At 35.0% G+C, this 16,622-nt stretch overlaps 1 pseudogene; it reads left to right on the forward strand.

The window, feature by feature from the left end:
- The first annotated feature begins 9,794 nt into the window (after positions 1-9,794).
- LOC149241751 (dehydrodolichyl diphosphate synthase CPT3 pseudogene) lies at positions 9,795-10,904 on the forward strand (annotated as a pseudogene).
- The last annotated feature ends 5,718 nt before the right edge of the window (positions 10,905-16,622 follow it).

Consider the following 16,622-nt stretch of genomic DNA (forward strand, 5'->3'; position numbering starts at 1 on the left):
TATAGAAGAAAAGAATATGATCATTGATAGTTCTACAATTTCAAATTGATGAAAAAGAAAAACATCTTGAAAAATTAGAAGGTGAAATTGTTGGTCTTAGAAAAGAGATTGAGAAAACAAAAGCTATTAATCTTAAGTTTGTCAAAGGATCTGAAACTTTGGATGAGATTATCAATGTGCAGTGGTCTCCACTAAACAAGACAGGTCTGGGCTATAATGGAGAAACTTCTCAAGCATCCACCTCAAAAAGTTATCTTGATGCAGCAAGAAGAAATGAGCAAAAGCACAATGAAGATCATCAGGTAAAGCAGGGACGAATTACAAACAGAAACTATCAGGGGCAATCCATCTTAAGGGTGAACAAAAGCTACAACCAGCCACAGGTAAAATCTTCTCAATTTGGTTCAAGAATAGATGAAAATAGAAATCACAATCAGTTGGCTGGTAGATTCGATAACCGCGGAAGTTTCTTCAATGGACAATGCTTTTCTTGCCATAACTTTGGTCACAAAGCAGCTCAATGTGTTGCATATAAAACGATCATGACTAGGGAAGCTCAAAAACAAAGAAGTATGACGGGGATTACAAAAAGGACCTATAACAACTTTTCGGTTCTTGAAAATGAAGTTGAATGTTCTATTTGCAATAACTTTGGTCATGAAGACTCTGAATGCAGGAGCAGGTTTCAGCAGAAAAAGGAACAAGCCTCAAGCACCAAAACATGGAGAATAAAGGAACCTCAAACAGAAAGATGTGGGATAGCATTTTATGCAGAGGGACAAGAAAATCTATGCTACATTGACAGTGGATGTTCGAAGCATATGACAGGTGATAAAGAAAAACCTGAGTCTTATTCTGCTCTAGAAAAGGGAAAGAAAGTCTCTTTTGGAAATGATACTCCTGCAACTATAAAAGGAAAAGGCATTGCTCAGTTAAAAGAAAAGGTCAAGGCTGGAAATGTTTTGTATGTTGATGGATTGAAGCATAATCTTCTAAGTGTCAGCCAGATGTGTGATCAAAGAACCGAGGTTATATTCAGATCAAATGGATGTTTTGTTCGTGATCTTGATACAGGTAAAACAGTGATCAAAGGCAAAAGAACTCCAAATAATCTGTACATATTTGAAGAAGGACAACAACAATGCTATCTGAGCAAGGATGATGAGCATTGGTTATGGCATCAGAGGTTGGGACATCTAAGCTTTTCACAAATAAGGAAAGCATGCAAATATCAGGCAGTTCGCGATCTTCCAGATATCAAAATTCCTGACAACACCATATGCAAATCATGTCAGTTTGGAAAACAAACCAGAACTAACTTTCCAGAGAAAGAAGGATTAGCTAGCATGCCTCTTGAGCTAGTACATACAGATACATGCGGTCCTTTCAGGAAAAGAACACCTCGAGGAGAAGAATACTTGATATTATTCATTGACAATTTCTCCAGGTTTGTCTGGTTAGGACTTATGAAGCACAAAGATGAAGCATTCGAAAAATTCAAATCCTTCAAAGCCTTGGTTGAAAATGAATCAAGTCACAAAATTAAGTGCCTCAGATCCGACAGAGGTGGGGAATTTACTTCAAATGAATTTTTCGATTTCTGTGAAGAACATGGGATAAGAAGAGAATTCTCTATAGCAAGAACTCCTCAGCAAAATGGAGTTGTGGAAAGAATGAACAGAACAGTCCAACAAATGGCTCGTGCTATGCTTGATGAGTCAGGAACTCCCGCAACTTTCTGGGGTGAAGCTGCACATGCTGCGGTTGTTATTCTCAACAAAACAAATGTCCGGGTGAATAGCACTCAAACTCCTCATGAGCTCTGGAGTGGTAGGACTCCTTCGGTAAAGCACTTCAAAATCTTTGGGAGCAAATGCTATATCAAGAATACTGATGAGCAGCTTGGCAAACTTGAACCTAGAGTAGATGAAGGCATTCTTCTTGGTTACTCTCCACATAGCAAAGCATACAAATGCTACAATAAAAGACTTGGCAGAATTATTGACAGCATTGATGTAGTGGTTGATGAGAAGGGATACATTCCTAGGCAAGTACATCATGAAGACATCAAAGAAGATGAAGGCTACCCCCAACGACAGAATGATGAAGAAGAAGAACCTCAAGAAGAACCAGAGGAGCAAACAAGAATAGAATAAAAGACTCCATCTAGATATGTTCAGAAGAATCATCCAGAATCTCAGATTATGGGGCAGAAAGAAGCAGGTGTACAAACAAGAAGAACAGTTGCAGAAGCTTCAAGCTATTTGGCATTACTCTCCTCTACTGAACCACAAAATGTGAAAGAGGCATGCAAAGATGAATGTTGGGTGAAAGCAATGGATGAAGAACTTGAGCAGATCGAAAAGAACAACACTTGGGAGCTGGTTCCTAGACCAAAAGATAAGAATGTTATCGGAACAAAATGGGTCTTCAAAAATAAATTGAATGAAAATGGAGAAGTAATTAGAAACAAAGCCAGACTTGTTTGTAAAGGGTATGCGCAAGAAGAAGGAATAGACTTTGAAGAAACCTTTGCTCCTGTTGCAAGACTTGAGGCCATCCGAATGTTCCTTGCTCTCTCAAGTTTTTAAAACTTCAAAGTATTTCAAATGGACGTGAAATCAGCCTTTCTGAATGGAGACTTGGAAGAAGAAGTATACATTGAACAACCAGATGGGTTCATTCTTGGAAATGATCCAAATCTTGTATGCAGATTGAAAAAGGCTCTCTATGGTCTCAAACAAGCTCCAAGGGCTTGGTACTACCGTTTGGACAAATATCTTCATCAACAAGGCTTTTCAAAAGGATCAGCAGATAGCAATCTTTATATAAAAGTTGAAAATGACAAATTGCTAATACTTGTTGTGTATGTAGATGACATTATTTTTGGGAGCAATGAAGAAGCTATGAGTCAAAGCTTTGCCTTGGTCATGCAAAAAGAATTTGAAATGTCCTTGCTAGGAGAACTGACATATTTCCTTGGTTTGCAAATCCAACAAAAAGAAGGAGGAATCTTTTTATCTGAAACCAAGTATCTCAAACAAATTTTGAAGAAATATGGTATGGAAGATGCAAAACCAGTATGTACACCCATGGTCACAGGATGTAGCCTCAGTGCAAATGATGAATCTGCAGCAGTACATCAACCAACCTACAGATCTATGATTGGAAGTTTACTTTATTTGACAGGTACCCGACCGGACATCATGCATGCAGTTGGAATAGTTGGAAGATTTCAGGCAAATCTGAAGGAGACTCATCTTCAGGAAGTGAAGAGAATTTTCAAATATCTTCAAGGGACTCAAAATTATGGCTTATGGTATCCTAGAGATACAGATCTTACACTTCATGCTTATACAGATGCAGATTGGGCCGGAAGCGTGGATGACAGGAAAAGCACAAGTGGTGGTGCGTTCTTTATGGGTTCCAGACTAGTATCTTGGTTCAGCAAGAAACAGAGTTCGATTGCCTTATCTACAGCTGAAGCGGAATATGTTGCTGCTGCATCTTGTTGCACCCAACTCCTTTGGATGATGCAGACTTTGCAGGATTTTCAAATCACTTGTACACCACCAATCCCCATCTTATGTGATAACACAAGTGTAATCAACATCTCAAAGAATCCTGTTATGCATTCAAAAACCAAGCACATACCAATCAAGTATCATTTTCTCCGGGAACAAGTGCTTGAACAGAAGGTCAAGTTGGAGTATGTTCCTTCTAAGGAACAAGTTGCTGATATTCTCACCAAACCATTGCCCAGGGACACTTTTGAATACCTCAGGCAAAAGCTGGGGGTTGTTGATGCATCATCTTATTGCTGAACCTCTTCTGATTGATGGTACAGGTTCAGGGGGAGCATATAATGCATTGTTGGCATTATGATGTGCAGAAGGAGATCTTGGAAGTAGCTGCAATATGTCTCTATCTCTTTCATGGTGGATTATGGTTTTTCGCTGCAGATCTGGTTCATATTCAGGGGGAACATGTTCTCAGGGGGAGCATAACCCTTTGCCCTTGATGTCAAAGGGGAAGAATGAAGCTGAAGTTTGTGAGGTTGCCATCAAGTCCAAAGGGGGAGATTGTTGGCATTATGTTTCTGGTTGTACTTGATGGCAACTCCCGCGGCAAGGCTCTCAATATGTTGAAAATTAAGAAGTACGCAGGAGATCAGTTCAGACAGTGCGTACCTGCAGGTACACCGTGGAGGGACCGCGGCCTGATACGCAGGTCAGCCGTTCAGGAGGTGCGTACCCCCAGTGCACACATTTCAAGGCAAAGAAAAGCACACGTGGGGTTTCTTATGTTTAAACTTTGGTATTTAGCCGACGGTATTTGTGTTATTATGGTGTCGGCCCGTGGTATTGATCCATGATTTGAGGAAGAGCTTTCCTATATAAAGCAAAGGAGATCATTTGGCTTGGGTAAGTGCTTGGGTTGAACATCTTATGAGAGCTAGATCTGAAATATTATGATCTCTTGGGAGTAATGTCTAGATCTAAATAAGGCGAATCTACTGATGGATTGAGATCTCTTCGGCGCATGATCAGATCTGTAGATCTGACTGTCTGGGTTATTCTTGAAGTCTTGAAATCACCTGTGCCCGAAGGTACGCAGGTACAGTGAAGGAAAAGTGCGTATATACGTTGGAACGAAGCATTTCAGGTGCGCCAGTACGCAGGCACAGAAGGGTTGCAGGTGCGCCGATACGCAGGCACAGAAGGGTTGCAAGTGCGGAGGTCCGCAGGCAGTTCAATGGACACAGAGCGTAGGTAAGCAGGTGAGCAGTTGAGTACAATGCGTACGTAAGCAGGCGAGCAATTGAGCAGGGTGCGTACGTAAGCAGGCAAGTAGTTGAGCAGGGTGCGTACTGTAAGCAGGCAGTACATGGGTGAAGCTGCTTACTTCTCTTGAAATCTCTGTTTATCATTGCTGTGTTCTGGGTTTGGTTCTATTATTGTTGATCTGGTTACTACAGTTGACTGGGTGATTTTCTTATACTTGATGATCTTTTGATGCTTATGGATCCAGTTTGAAAATTTATGAAAAGTGGTCCTTGTAAGAAAAGAAGTAGGGGGTTGTAGCTCCCTTCCAGGAGAGACTGGAAAACGAGAGAGAGTTGTAGCTCTCTGCAGGCTGCAGCCTGCGTACTGGTAAAGGACTGCACCAGTACATAACCATTGTAAAATGAGTTTCTAATTTGAAAGAAGATAGAGACATATTGCAGCAGGTGGTTTTCACCCACATTGGGTTTCCACCTTACATCTTGTGTTCTTTGGTGTGACTATTTGTTTTCTTTGTTCATGTTCATTATTTTATGGTACTGACATGCAAAAATAATTCAAAGAACAAATAAGGAAGATTTATTAAAAGAGTTAGATAATACTGATTCACCGCCCCCTCTCAGTATTATTTCCAACAGACATTACTCTTTATGCATGTCCAAAAGCTCCAACTCACCATACATATATAGAACACCAGGCAAGGAGATTAAAGTTATCATACATACATGCACACCGTGGGGAAACAATAAACGAGGAGATTAAACTTATCATAAATACATATTGTTCCTGTTGTGTTGCAGACAAATGCAAGCTTCTTGAATGGTAAGGAACACTTGAAGTACGCATCTCTCATTCCAAGCTCTACTTCTACTTGTTTATGCTTGCATAGTGGGCAAATAAAATTAAATTTCACATTACTATGTTAACCACTATACAATGCATCAATTAATTCTCGCTCTATTTTGAGTAGTAGGTAGATATTTTCATGGTCTTGAATTTAGGCATTTTCAATGCAAAGTGAATCTTGTATTAAGTTTTAAGGTAAGGTCTGGAGGGGTCAAGCTCAACATTTCACCACCGTAGAAGGAGTACAGGAGATGAAATTCAATAGGGACTAGAACCTTGGAGTGCCCACTTGCAAGGAGCCGCCTGCAGCAGTGCAAGAGCAGGGACCTGGGGCAGGCAGATTTAAAATACTTCCATGGCTATGTTGATCACACTCGTGGTCATAATGCTATTGATGAAGCAACGGATAAAAAGAAACCACATAGAGAAAAAGTATTGGGAGTGTTGTCTAATGTTGTTCTAAGTAGCGGGTGGTCAGTGTTTTCCTATGAGGTGGAAACAACAACAACTTTGTTTCCGTGCGTAGAGACACAATGACCAACATTACTTTCTCTGGTTAACTCCATTGTTTTTTGATAATAATTTTTTATTTTTTTTCAATAGATTTTTTTTTAAATGTTGATGGTTATATCTATAATAATTTTTTTTTACATCATGGTTACATCTAGCAATGGTAAAATTCTGCTCTTTACAAATTGCAGGGAAAAAGTAAACATGACATTTTGCCTATTATATATATTGATTTTGATGAAAATATGGAAAATATTATTTTTCCATCATTTAAATTTATGGTCCATGTCATTTAATAATTTAATAATTCAATTTATTTGGTTTCTAATATAGTTAAATTTGTTTGCAATGTTGTTTGTTGTGTTTTTTTTGCTAGTAGGTTGGTTTCGAGGAACAGATTTTGAACCTAGGCTCTGATACCATATGTGAGAATCCATCATAGGGTCCTCTAACTACAAACTAAATTTATTTAATTTAAACTCAATAAAAATGGAAATAACTTATTTATAACTCCAAATTTATTTGATGACCTTATACAATTAAAATTTATTTACAACATATTAAACAAGTAAAAATTTCATTGCAACCATTTACATAAGTAATCAATCAATGGAAGAATACATGTTTCAATAGCTTGGTTAAGATGCTCCCGACTCTGTTGGGATGCTCCTCTCGACTACCCGACTGAATTTACCTCCTAGCCAACTAGGGAACCTGTGGAAGTTCTTAGCCCTCCGAGCCCAAGTCCAACCAGGTTTAGTGTGTCCAAGTTAAACAAACACTCTCCAGATTCAAGTTTGTATTCTCTCATTTATCTCTCTATTCTCTCCCTTCTCTTTCTCTACATCCCTCCCCCAAAACAAAATCCTCCAAACCAAAACCAAGACCAAGGATCTCCCCCCTCCTCTCATCATCCTCCCCCTTTTATGTATCTTCCTTCCATCCACCTCAACCACCTATCATTAATGTCATGACTAGCCCCTCATCCTTTCATTTAGTATTCTTGACTTTTCTTACCATATCTTATTCAAAGTAGATTTGAGGAGACATTTTGGGAATAAAATATGAATACTAACTTTAGAATGAAATTGGAGAAGGCCATATCTTCTCCCAAGTAGATTTGGAATAAATTGGAGAAACCAATATGCTCTCAAAACTAGATTTGAATAGACACCTTGGATATGGATATTTAATTTGGAATAAATTGGAGGAGAACATATTCTATCCAAAATTAAATTTGAGAAGACAAGTTGGAAATTGAATAATAATAATAATAAAATTTATATCAGAAAATAAAATTATAGTTTCACAATATAGGTATGTACCAATATTTCTTGATAATTATAAGTCAATTAAGCACTAATAAAAATTAACATAATAAGATTAAGTAAAACGTTACAACTATCACCATCATCAAATATTTTACCATATCTTAATTTTTAATAGATAATTTTAATATTAGTAATTTTCCTAACATCTTTATATCAAACTTTGATTAAAAATTATATATATATTTTAAATTAATTAATTATATTAGATTAAAAAATATAATAATTAAATAACTTAAAATATTTAAAAAAAATGAGGAGTAAAACACCTTTATGTTCTCACATGAAAAAAACCTTTAACATCACATAATACAAGGCGAAAGAACTTTAACGTGGCATAACTATGTGAACGGGCTTTCACCAACCAAAGTAAATAGCGTTTTTGACATTCCAACCATCTTTTTGACATTTCCAGATTCCTTTGCCTCGTATTAAAATCAAATAGAACATTCATAAAACGTCACACGATGAGCTGAAGATATTTTGGAGACGGTTTAAATTTGATGGATATTTATTTATAACGATCTTTATAAAATTTACTATTAAGTGTTTATTTAAATTCTAAATTTTTAAAATCGTGAACGAATAATTTGATAAATGAATTAAAATATGATCATTTAAAAAATTAATCATATTTTAGATATAAATATTTGTCATACTTTATTTAAATAAAATAGTAAAAAATAAAATAAAAAAATTAATATTTTTACAATGTGATACTCTAGATAAATAATCAAATTATATAAAATTTAGAATATTAGGAAATTATGATGAGACTAAGATAAAGAATCAAACTATACAAAACTTATAATGCTAAAAGATTATAATGAGATTCCAAAATAAGCATAGAATGCTCTATAATACTGAGCTTCCAACATAAAAACGTACTCATCCATAGTGGGTCTTTGGATGTGTTAGAAAAAGTCCATATCTTTTTTCACTCACAGTGTGAAATTGCACATGATGAATAATTAAATGTAAAACTTTAAATTGAGACTCATATAGTATGCTTAAGTTTATGGAGTATTAATAAATTAAAGAAAACGCTAATTTATGAAGATAGAGTAATAAATTAAATAGTTTAAAAAAATTATCCTTTATCCATAGTTTAACATTAGGAATTCTGTTTTTCTTATTATATAAATTTATATATTTGTAAGGTGACTAGTTGAGGTATTATTGTGAGTTGTTTAGTAATTTTTTGTTTTAGTTTTATTTATTTTTTATCTAATTTTTAATTCTTTAATTTTTTCTATTTCTCCATTTTCCATGATTATAGTTTTTCTCTATATTTTCAATTTAACATGAATTATTATTATATTAAAAATATATTTTAATAAACTTAATTATAAAAATTTATATATATATATATATATATATATATATATATAAATAAAAAATTATATACATATAAAATTGTGTATATGTTAATATAAACAATATTAGTTAATCATATTTTATTAATTAGTTTATTTTTGTGATAAAATTTGTCTTTATTATTTTTTAGTTTAATGAAGTTATATTACTAGTTATTTAATTATTAATAGAAGTTTGACTTTTCTTATTATTTATTTGAGCGAAATAAATATTTCCAAAATTTTGTTATAGCATTTTTAGTTTTTTGAAAATTAAAATTAATTGTTTTTTTTAGTAAGCTTGGTAAGACCTTCTCATTTTGGAATTTTTACATGTCCGTTATTCACTCCATTTCTCGGGAGACTAGTACAAGAATCAAACCCAAAATCTCCGATTAGGTGAGACTTCATTTCCACAACCATCGCCACTTAAGCTACCCCTTGCGAACAGAATTAATTGTTTCTTTTCAAAATACACTATAATAAAAATTAAATTGGATGATTAGATAACTTTATTAGAATATATAAATTTTTATTTAAAAAAACTATTTTTAAATATTATTTTTAGCAAAACAGTTTTAGGTAACGCATGTAAATGGAATTTAGGTAATGCATGTAAATGGTAACATATATACAAAGAATGGTAGTTGTAGTAGAAAGCTTACCAAATTTATACGAGACAGTTTTTTAAAGAAACTTCGTAAAATCCGTTATGGAGTGGCAGCAGTCATATTTAGGAAAGCCTTATTTTCAACTCTATTACATAGTAAATGCCGCTTGACATAGGTACATATAATAAATGATTATTTTTTTTCTCATCACCGCTCCTGTCTTATATTGGCCCATATCAAGCCATAAGCCTGTATTATATCGGCCCATGTCAGGGCACATTTACTATGAATAGGGTTGGAAATAGGGCTTTCCTCACATTTATACCTCATTGGGAAGGAAAACGTCAGAAGGCAAATATTGAATTCTATGTGCGGTAGAGGGTGCAGTCTTCATAAAAAGGCGTAGTGAAAGAAATTGCAGTGTTAGAGTTTCAAGATGGAAGTGGCCGCCCTGCGATCCATTGTTGCAAGAGGCATCGCCTCGAGTGCAAACGCGATATACGAAGTGTTAAGGAGATGGTTTATCTGGGTGATATGCGCTGGCCCCATCCCTAAACACGTAGCGATCATCATGGACGGCAATCGAAGATACGCAGCCCATCGTCAGATGGAGAAGACGAGCGCCCATCAATTCGGATACGAGACCCTCATGCATACCTTGAGGGATTGCTATGATTCAGGCATCAAATGCGTGAGCGTGTACGCATTCAGCATCGAGAATTTCAAGCGCTCGAAAGAAGAGGTGGCCACGCTGATGAATCTGATGCAGGAGAAGCTGGAAGCGCTGATAGACAAGGAAAGCATGGTCACAGAATATGGAATTCGCGTGCAAATACTGGGAGAGCTGAGCCTTCTTCCCGAGCCGGTCAGGAGAGCGGCAGAAAAAGCTATGGCTATGAGCCAAGGCAATGAGAAAGTCATCCTTAATATTTTCGCTCCTTACACTTCCACTCACGAAATCGTCAAAGCAGTAGAAAACGTCTGCCATGAAGCTGTGAGCAGGAGGATTGAAGTTCATGAAAAATACGAATTCGCTGACAAAGGTTTTCTCAGCCAAAGCGACGAAGATGGTGCAGCATCAGAAGAAATTGATGGGCTTCAATCATCAGTCACGGCAGAGGAAATTGAGCGTCATCTGTACACCGCGAACTGTGGAGAGCCGCAGCTATTGATCCGAACATCTGGGGAGATAAGGCTCAGTAACTTTCTGTTATGGCAGTCTTCTTTCACGTTCCTCTGTGTGACACCCGTTCTGTGGCCAGAGTTCTCGTTCAGGCATTTGTTGAAGGCCATTCTGGACTACCAGAAAGCGTATCCTTTGATCCAGCAGAAGAGAAGACAGCTAGAAAGACTGATCTCGCGCAATGCATCAGTATGATGCAGAATGCGGGAGCATCGAACAGTACTGGTGCCGCCGTAGTAGTTCTGTGTTTGCAGGTTTACCTGTCACGGCCTTGTTTAACTATTCTATGGGTTTTCTTAGTTGTTTTTTCCTAAAAATAAATTAGTCTCTTCCATGGGTTTTCTTAGTTGTTTTTTCCTAAAAATAAATTAGTCTCTTCCATGGGTTTTCTTAGTCTCTTCTATTGGTTTTCCTAAAAATAAATTTGTCTCCGGTTGATTGAGATTGTTGGTATTGCTGGTACCAAACCAGTTTACAAAAACAAAATCAAATAAAATTTTACAATACTATTTATGAAATGGATTAAATGGATTATTGTTAGCCAATAAAACATACAATAATATTTATGAAAAACATTTAGGTTATAGTGTCACTAGTTGAGATTTTTTTGTTCATTAAAGTTAAGGTTAAGGTAACTGTATTATATTATCAAAATTTCAAAAACATCGTACATCAACAGTTGCCTTGTATATATAGTTGCTGTCATACTTAACAAAATAATAGGCCTAAGAGCTAACAAGAGAGCAAGATTGAGCCTTTAAGAAAGCCAAGATAACCCGTGTTTTTGGTTATTTCCCAAACAAAAATAACACAAGAAGAGAATTTTCCAAAAAAAACACCACCCTCTCATACATGTGATAGTCAATATGCTCTACCCAAATCTCCAGCGCACCAGAGGTGATCATTTGCTCTGGTTTTTGACTCATACAAAAAATAACATAACCATCATAATTTTTATTAACTTTTGATATATTGTAATTATAAATTTAAATGAGGAAATCTGTCATATATTTTTATGTTAATTTTGAAAAAAAAAAAATTGGTTAGAATCACACATAAATTATAAAATTGAATAAATTACTAAAAAAATTTTAAATTATCTTATTTATACATTTAAACACATATTTTAATTACAACAAAAACTCTTATCACATCCCAACAAAATAAACTAAAACTTACAAATAAACCGCACAATGACAATGTTTAAACAGTTAAATACAACATAATCTGTATAAATCTTCGATAAATAAATCTTATTAAACGCTACCAAAAATATATCTTCGATAAATAAATCTGACTGTGTTGTGATATTATCCACACAATTTATCAACGTATCATAAATCTCAGTCTCTGGCACTGGCGATGCCATTCAAGTCTCTCCTTTCGTTTTTCAACATGGATTCTGAGGAAATCTTAGTGTATAGACCATAGCATGATCAGTAAACTATTTGGTTTAACTATTGGCTTTTTGTTACATCAGTATAGATTTTTTTCTAAAAAAAATTATGAGTTTATATTATTTAAATATTTTATATAGTTATTTAATATTTTATTCATATCAAACCAAAACTTAAATGCAATTTTCTTACACGATCGGCTTATCTCATTTTCACCTTTTTAAATAAAAATTTTTAATAGTAAATGTTCAGACAATCCTTGAGGGCCTCAATCCAGCCCATCCTATCCCTTCCCTCTTTTTCGTTGAAACCTCGCTTTTCTGAACAGCTGTACTTTGTATGAAAGCAGGCCCCTCAGCAGATTTCAAACTACAAGTCCAGGATTTTCATCCTAGCCTTGCAACAATAAAGAAGAGTTGAACCAAATAAACGGACATTCATCTGCGAATTTAAACCAAACTAATCGTTAGTACCCAAAACGCATGCAAAAATTAATCATTATTTTATTATTTATTATTTTTTTAACTAATAACATGGTATTCAATAAACAAGTAAGCTAAGTCCATTATTAACTTATTTCATAATTACGCTGTAAGGCGTTTCTTTTTGAGATAAATTATCCAGCTGCCTCCGTGTCTTATTTTTCACCCTAGATTTATGATGTTAGACGATTGAAGAAATTTTGATCGTTGATCTAAAACTAAAATAAAACTGAAATAAGTTATTGTGTAAGGTTTTCTACCGTCCATTCTGTATGTTACACGATGGAAATATATTCTGCCGTCGAATTGACATCTGGCTATATTATTTATGTTACCGATTCATTATCCTTCGCTGCGCATCGCATCTGGCAAGAAGGAGTATCTCAGCAGGTTTCTTGTTGTGGCGACGGGCGAAAACGGTGAAAAATGCGTGCCAGACGTTTCCGGGCTGGAAGGCTTTGTAACTCTGCCATGGAAATAGCGCTGGATCTTGTCAATAACAACGCAAGGCCCTCTGTTGTAGTTCGTAGTCCGGTAAACTTTAAATCTTTACAGCCCCAAATTTCCGCCTCGCAACCGATTGATTTGATTTGTTTTAGAGAATAGACCGTCGAGATTATCAGCACTGTGACGCTGGGTGGCAGAAATTGCCAGTTCTTAATGGTAGTCATGGGCGTGGTGGCCTTCATGGCAGCAGCAGGAAGCAGCGTCGGCGAACCCGCTTCACAGCCGCCCTGTTCCTCTCCCGACTGCACAACCCCCCTCATAAGTATATTACCATGTGTAGACTACATTACTGGAAATAATAACACCAGCGCACAGCCAACCAATGACTGATGTTTATCCATCGCTGCCATCCTCGCCAGGTCCGACTGCCTTTTCCAGCTTTTCCGTAGCAGCGATTACCTCGGCTTTCAAATAAATCAAACGCTCGCCTTCTCGCTCCCTGCGGCCTGTAATATCAACGCTTCCGCACCAGATTGCACAGGTACAGGGCGTCTAAGTTCTTTCTTTTGCAGATCCTTGCAATCTTTATCGCAAGATTCGAAATCTTGATCGACATGAAGATTAGAACGATTTTTAGTTAAATTTAATGTGCTCGTGCTCCTCAAAGCCCAGACATTTTCTTTTATGACCGCGGTCGCCCGTGCTCCTCAAAGCCCAGATATCGCAATTTTAATTGAAATTCTCGAGAATTTATCTGACATGTTATTTTTATGCAGATTTCACATCGTTCGTTTAAGCTCAAATTCTTGAAAACTTATACCACATTTTCTTTTAAAACCGGGGTTAGAGCTTCCTTTTTTTCCGTTTATGTTGAGAACACAGGAGATCGTTCGTTTTAGTTTAAGTTCTTGAAAATTTGAGAGCCGCAATTTTTCTGCAACATCTATCCGGCACTCCTCCTTTAGAATCTACTTTGAATACAGATGTTCCTTCCTTACGTTTTAAATTCTCAATGATTTATGGAACAATTTTATTTATTTATTTATTTTAACTTACGAGAGCCTGCAGGTTTTTCTTCCTACAGTTTAAATTCTTGAAATCTATCCTGCACTTTTCTTTTGAAACCTAACTTTATCGCGTAAAAACTAGAGAGCTCAGAGCTTCTGTTCTTCCTGAGAAATTATCAAACATTTTATTGAAAAATTATTTGGCATTTTTCTATCAAAACCTCTATTTAAATTTAAAAAAAATCAAGAACGCGGTTTAGTTTAAATTAATGAAAAGATGCAGCATTTTTCTTTTAAAAAGAACGTTTGGGATGAGAAAATATAATAAAGAAGCTTGAGGACACATAATAAAGAAGGTTGCGTTAATTTTAGTCAAAATTCTTGGAAATTTATGTTACATTTTTCTTTTATAACCGACTGTCTGCGGAGAAATCTTGAAAGCTTGAAGGTTTTCCTTCGTTGTAGTTCCAATTTTTAAATTTTTTAATGTAATTAATTATACATAGTTTTGAATAGTATTAAATTTATTTTTTAACAATTTTAAATAATGTTATTCATGGGCTTGCAGCTAGATAGTATAAGAGATTCATAAAAGGATTTTCTAACATTGCTTTTTTATTATATTTTATAAAAATAAGGGAATTAAATTGAATGGATATTAAAGTTTGAAAAAAGTTTGCAACTATTAATGAATTGAATGCTAGTGCACTCATTTTGAAGATTACTAATTCAAATGAAAATTATGTGGTGTTTGCACATGTATTTAAAAATTATGTGGTGTTTCCACATGTATTTAAAGAGAGATTTTGTGGATTCTTTATTTAAAATAGATATGTGATTTGTTATGAATTTATGAATTTATATTTAAGTAGTTACATGTAATGATTTGGAGCTTGTTGCCATAGTGTATGTGTTGAATATAGGAAAAATGTGACATAAATATAGATAGTATAAGATAGAGGAAGATGAAATGCTTATGTATAGAATAAAGTGTATGTTTCTAATTTTAATTAATTAAGGAAGTTAGTATTAAAAAAATTTGTAATGTTTCATGCGTGGACATACTAGTTACTAGAAGATAGACTAGAAGATAGACTATTGCAGTGTTGATTTGGAGATTGTTACCACAATGTGTGTTGAAAATATGGAAAATCTGACATAAATATAGATAGTACAAGATAAAGATAAAGTAGATGGAATGCTTATGTATACCAAAAAAGTGTATGTTCCTAATTTTTATTAATTAAGGAAGCTAGCATTAAAAAAATGTGTAATGTTCCATATGTTCGACATAGTAGTTACTAGAAGACTATTGCAATCATAAGAAATCAATATTGTTGGTCAAGAATGAAAAATAATGTCATTAGTTACATAGCTATGTCTATGAAATGTCAAAGAGAAAAGGAGCATAAACACCAAAAAACTTTGCTAAATGGGAAATGTTGAAACCATTGATTTTAGTGACAATGTTAGCAGCTCCTTTCTCCTCCAATTGAGGTGTTATATTTGTTAAAAGATGTTTAGATTTTCTCGTTTTATCATGAGATGAATCAGTTGGGATAATGAAATGAATGAGTTGGGATATCGGTTTTATGTTGTCCTTCATGAAACGTTGTTCAAGTCGGCATCTTTGAGACTTTCCAATATATCACTGCTTCACTTCATTAGCTGATCTGAATAGTGTCTGGTGTGTTGTTCCTCCTTTCAAGCGTGCGTGTTCATGTTTAGATGGTCGTCTTCAGGCATGGTTATTTTAAGGCGAGCGTGTGTGTTCATGTTTAGATGGTCGTCTTCAGGCATGGTCGTCTTCAGGGCAGCGTGAGATCATGTTTAGATGGTCGTCTTCAGGCATGGCCGTCTTCAGGCCAGCGTGAGATCACAATCAGGAAGGCATCCATGGGGAAGAAGTGCTTCTATTATTCTTGCTACATGTAATGTTAGCAACGATTTGGTATTTTCTTATTTTTTTTTTGCCTTCCGACCTCCTAATTTGGCATTGACCATGGTGCCTCCTAATTTGGCATTGACCATGGTTTTTTAACGTCTCTATAGACATGGTGTTCAGAATGGCCGTGGTCATTTAATTTCCAACTTCTAAGTTCTCCCTTTGACATTCAAGGTTTGTAATGTCATATTTAGCATGGTTTCGAATATTATATTTTGACTTTCTAATCGCAATATACAATTATGGTTTTCAATGTAGTATCATTCTATATATGTATATTATTCTTTATAAAATATAATAATAATATCATGGTTTCTAATGGAATTAACTTTTTAATAGCAATATATCAACATGTTTTCTAATATTATGTTTTGAATTTATAAATGCAATATACAATTATGGTTTTCAATGAAATATATTAGTAGAGAATAGTCATGGTGGTTATTGCCTTAGCAAGCTTCGTATATTCTTGTATATGCTTGGCCATCTATAGAGGTTTCTTGATTTTGGGTAATTAACTTAACCTCTTGATTTTGGGTAATTAACTTACTCTAAAATGAAATAAGACATTCAATGTGTTCCTTGTAATATAGATATAAACAAAACATCTAAAGAAAAGTAATTGCACAATACAATTATGGTTTTCAATGAAATATATTGGTAGAGAATAGTCATGGTGGTTATTGCCTTAGCAAGCTTCGTATATTCTTGTATATGCTTGGCCATC

Source organism: Pinus tabuliformis, chromosome 8 (assembly GCF_031772625.1).
Source record: "Pinus tabuliformis cultivar Carrire ecotype Pingquan chromosome 8, CPIR1, whole genome shotgun sequence".
In the NCBI taxonomy this organism is placed as follows: domain Eukaryota; kingdom Viridiplantae; phylum Streptophyta; class Pinopsida; order Pinales; family Pinaceae; genus Pinus; species Pinus tabuliformis.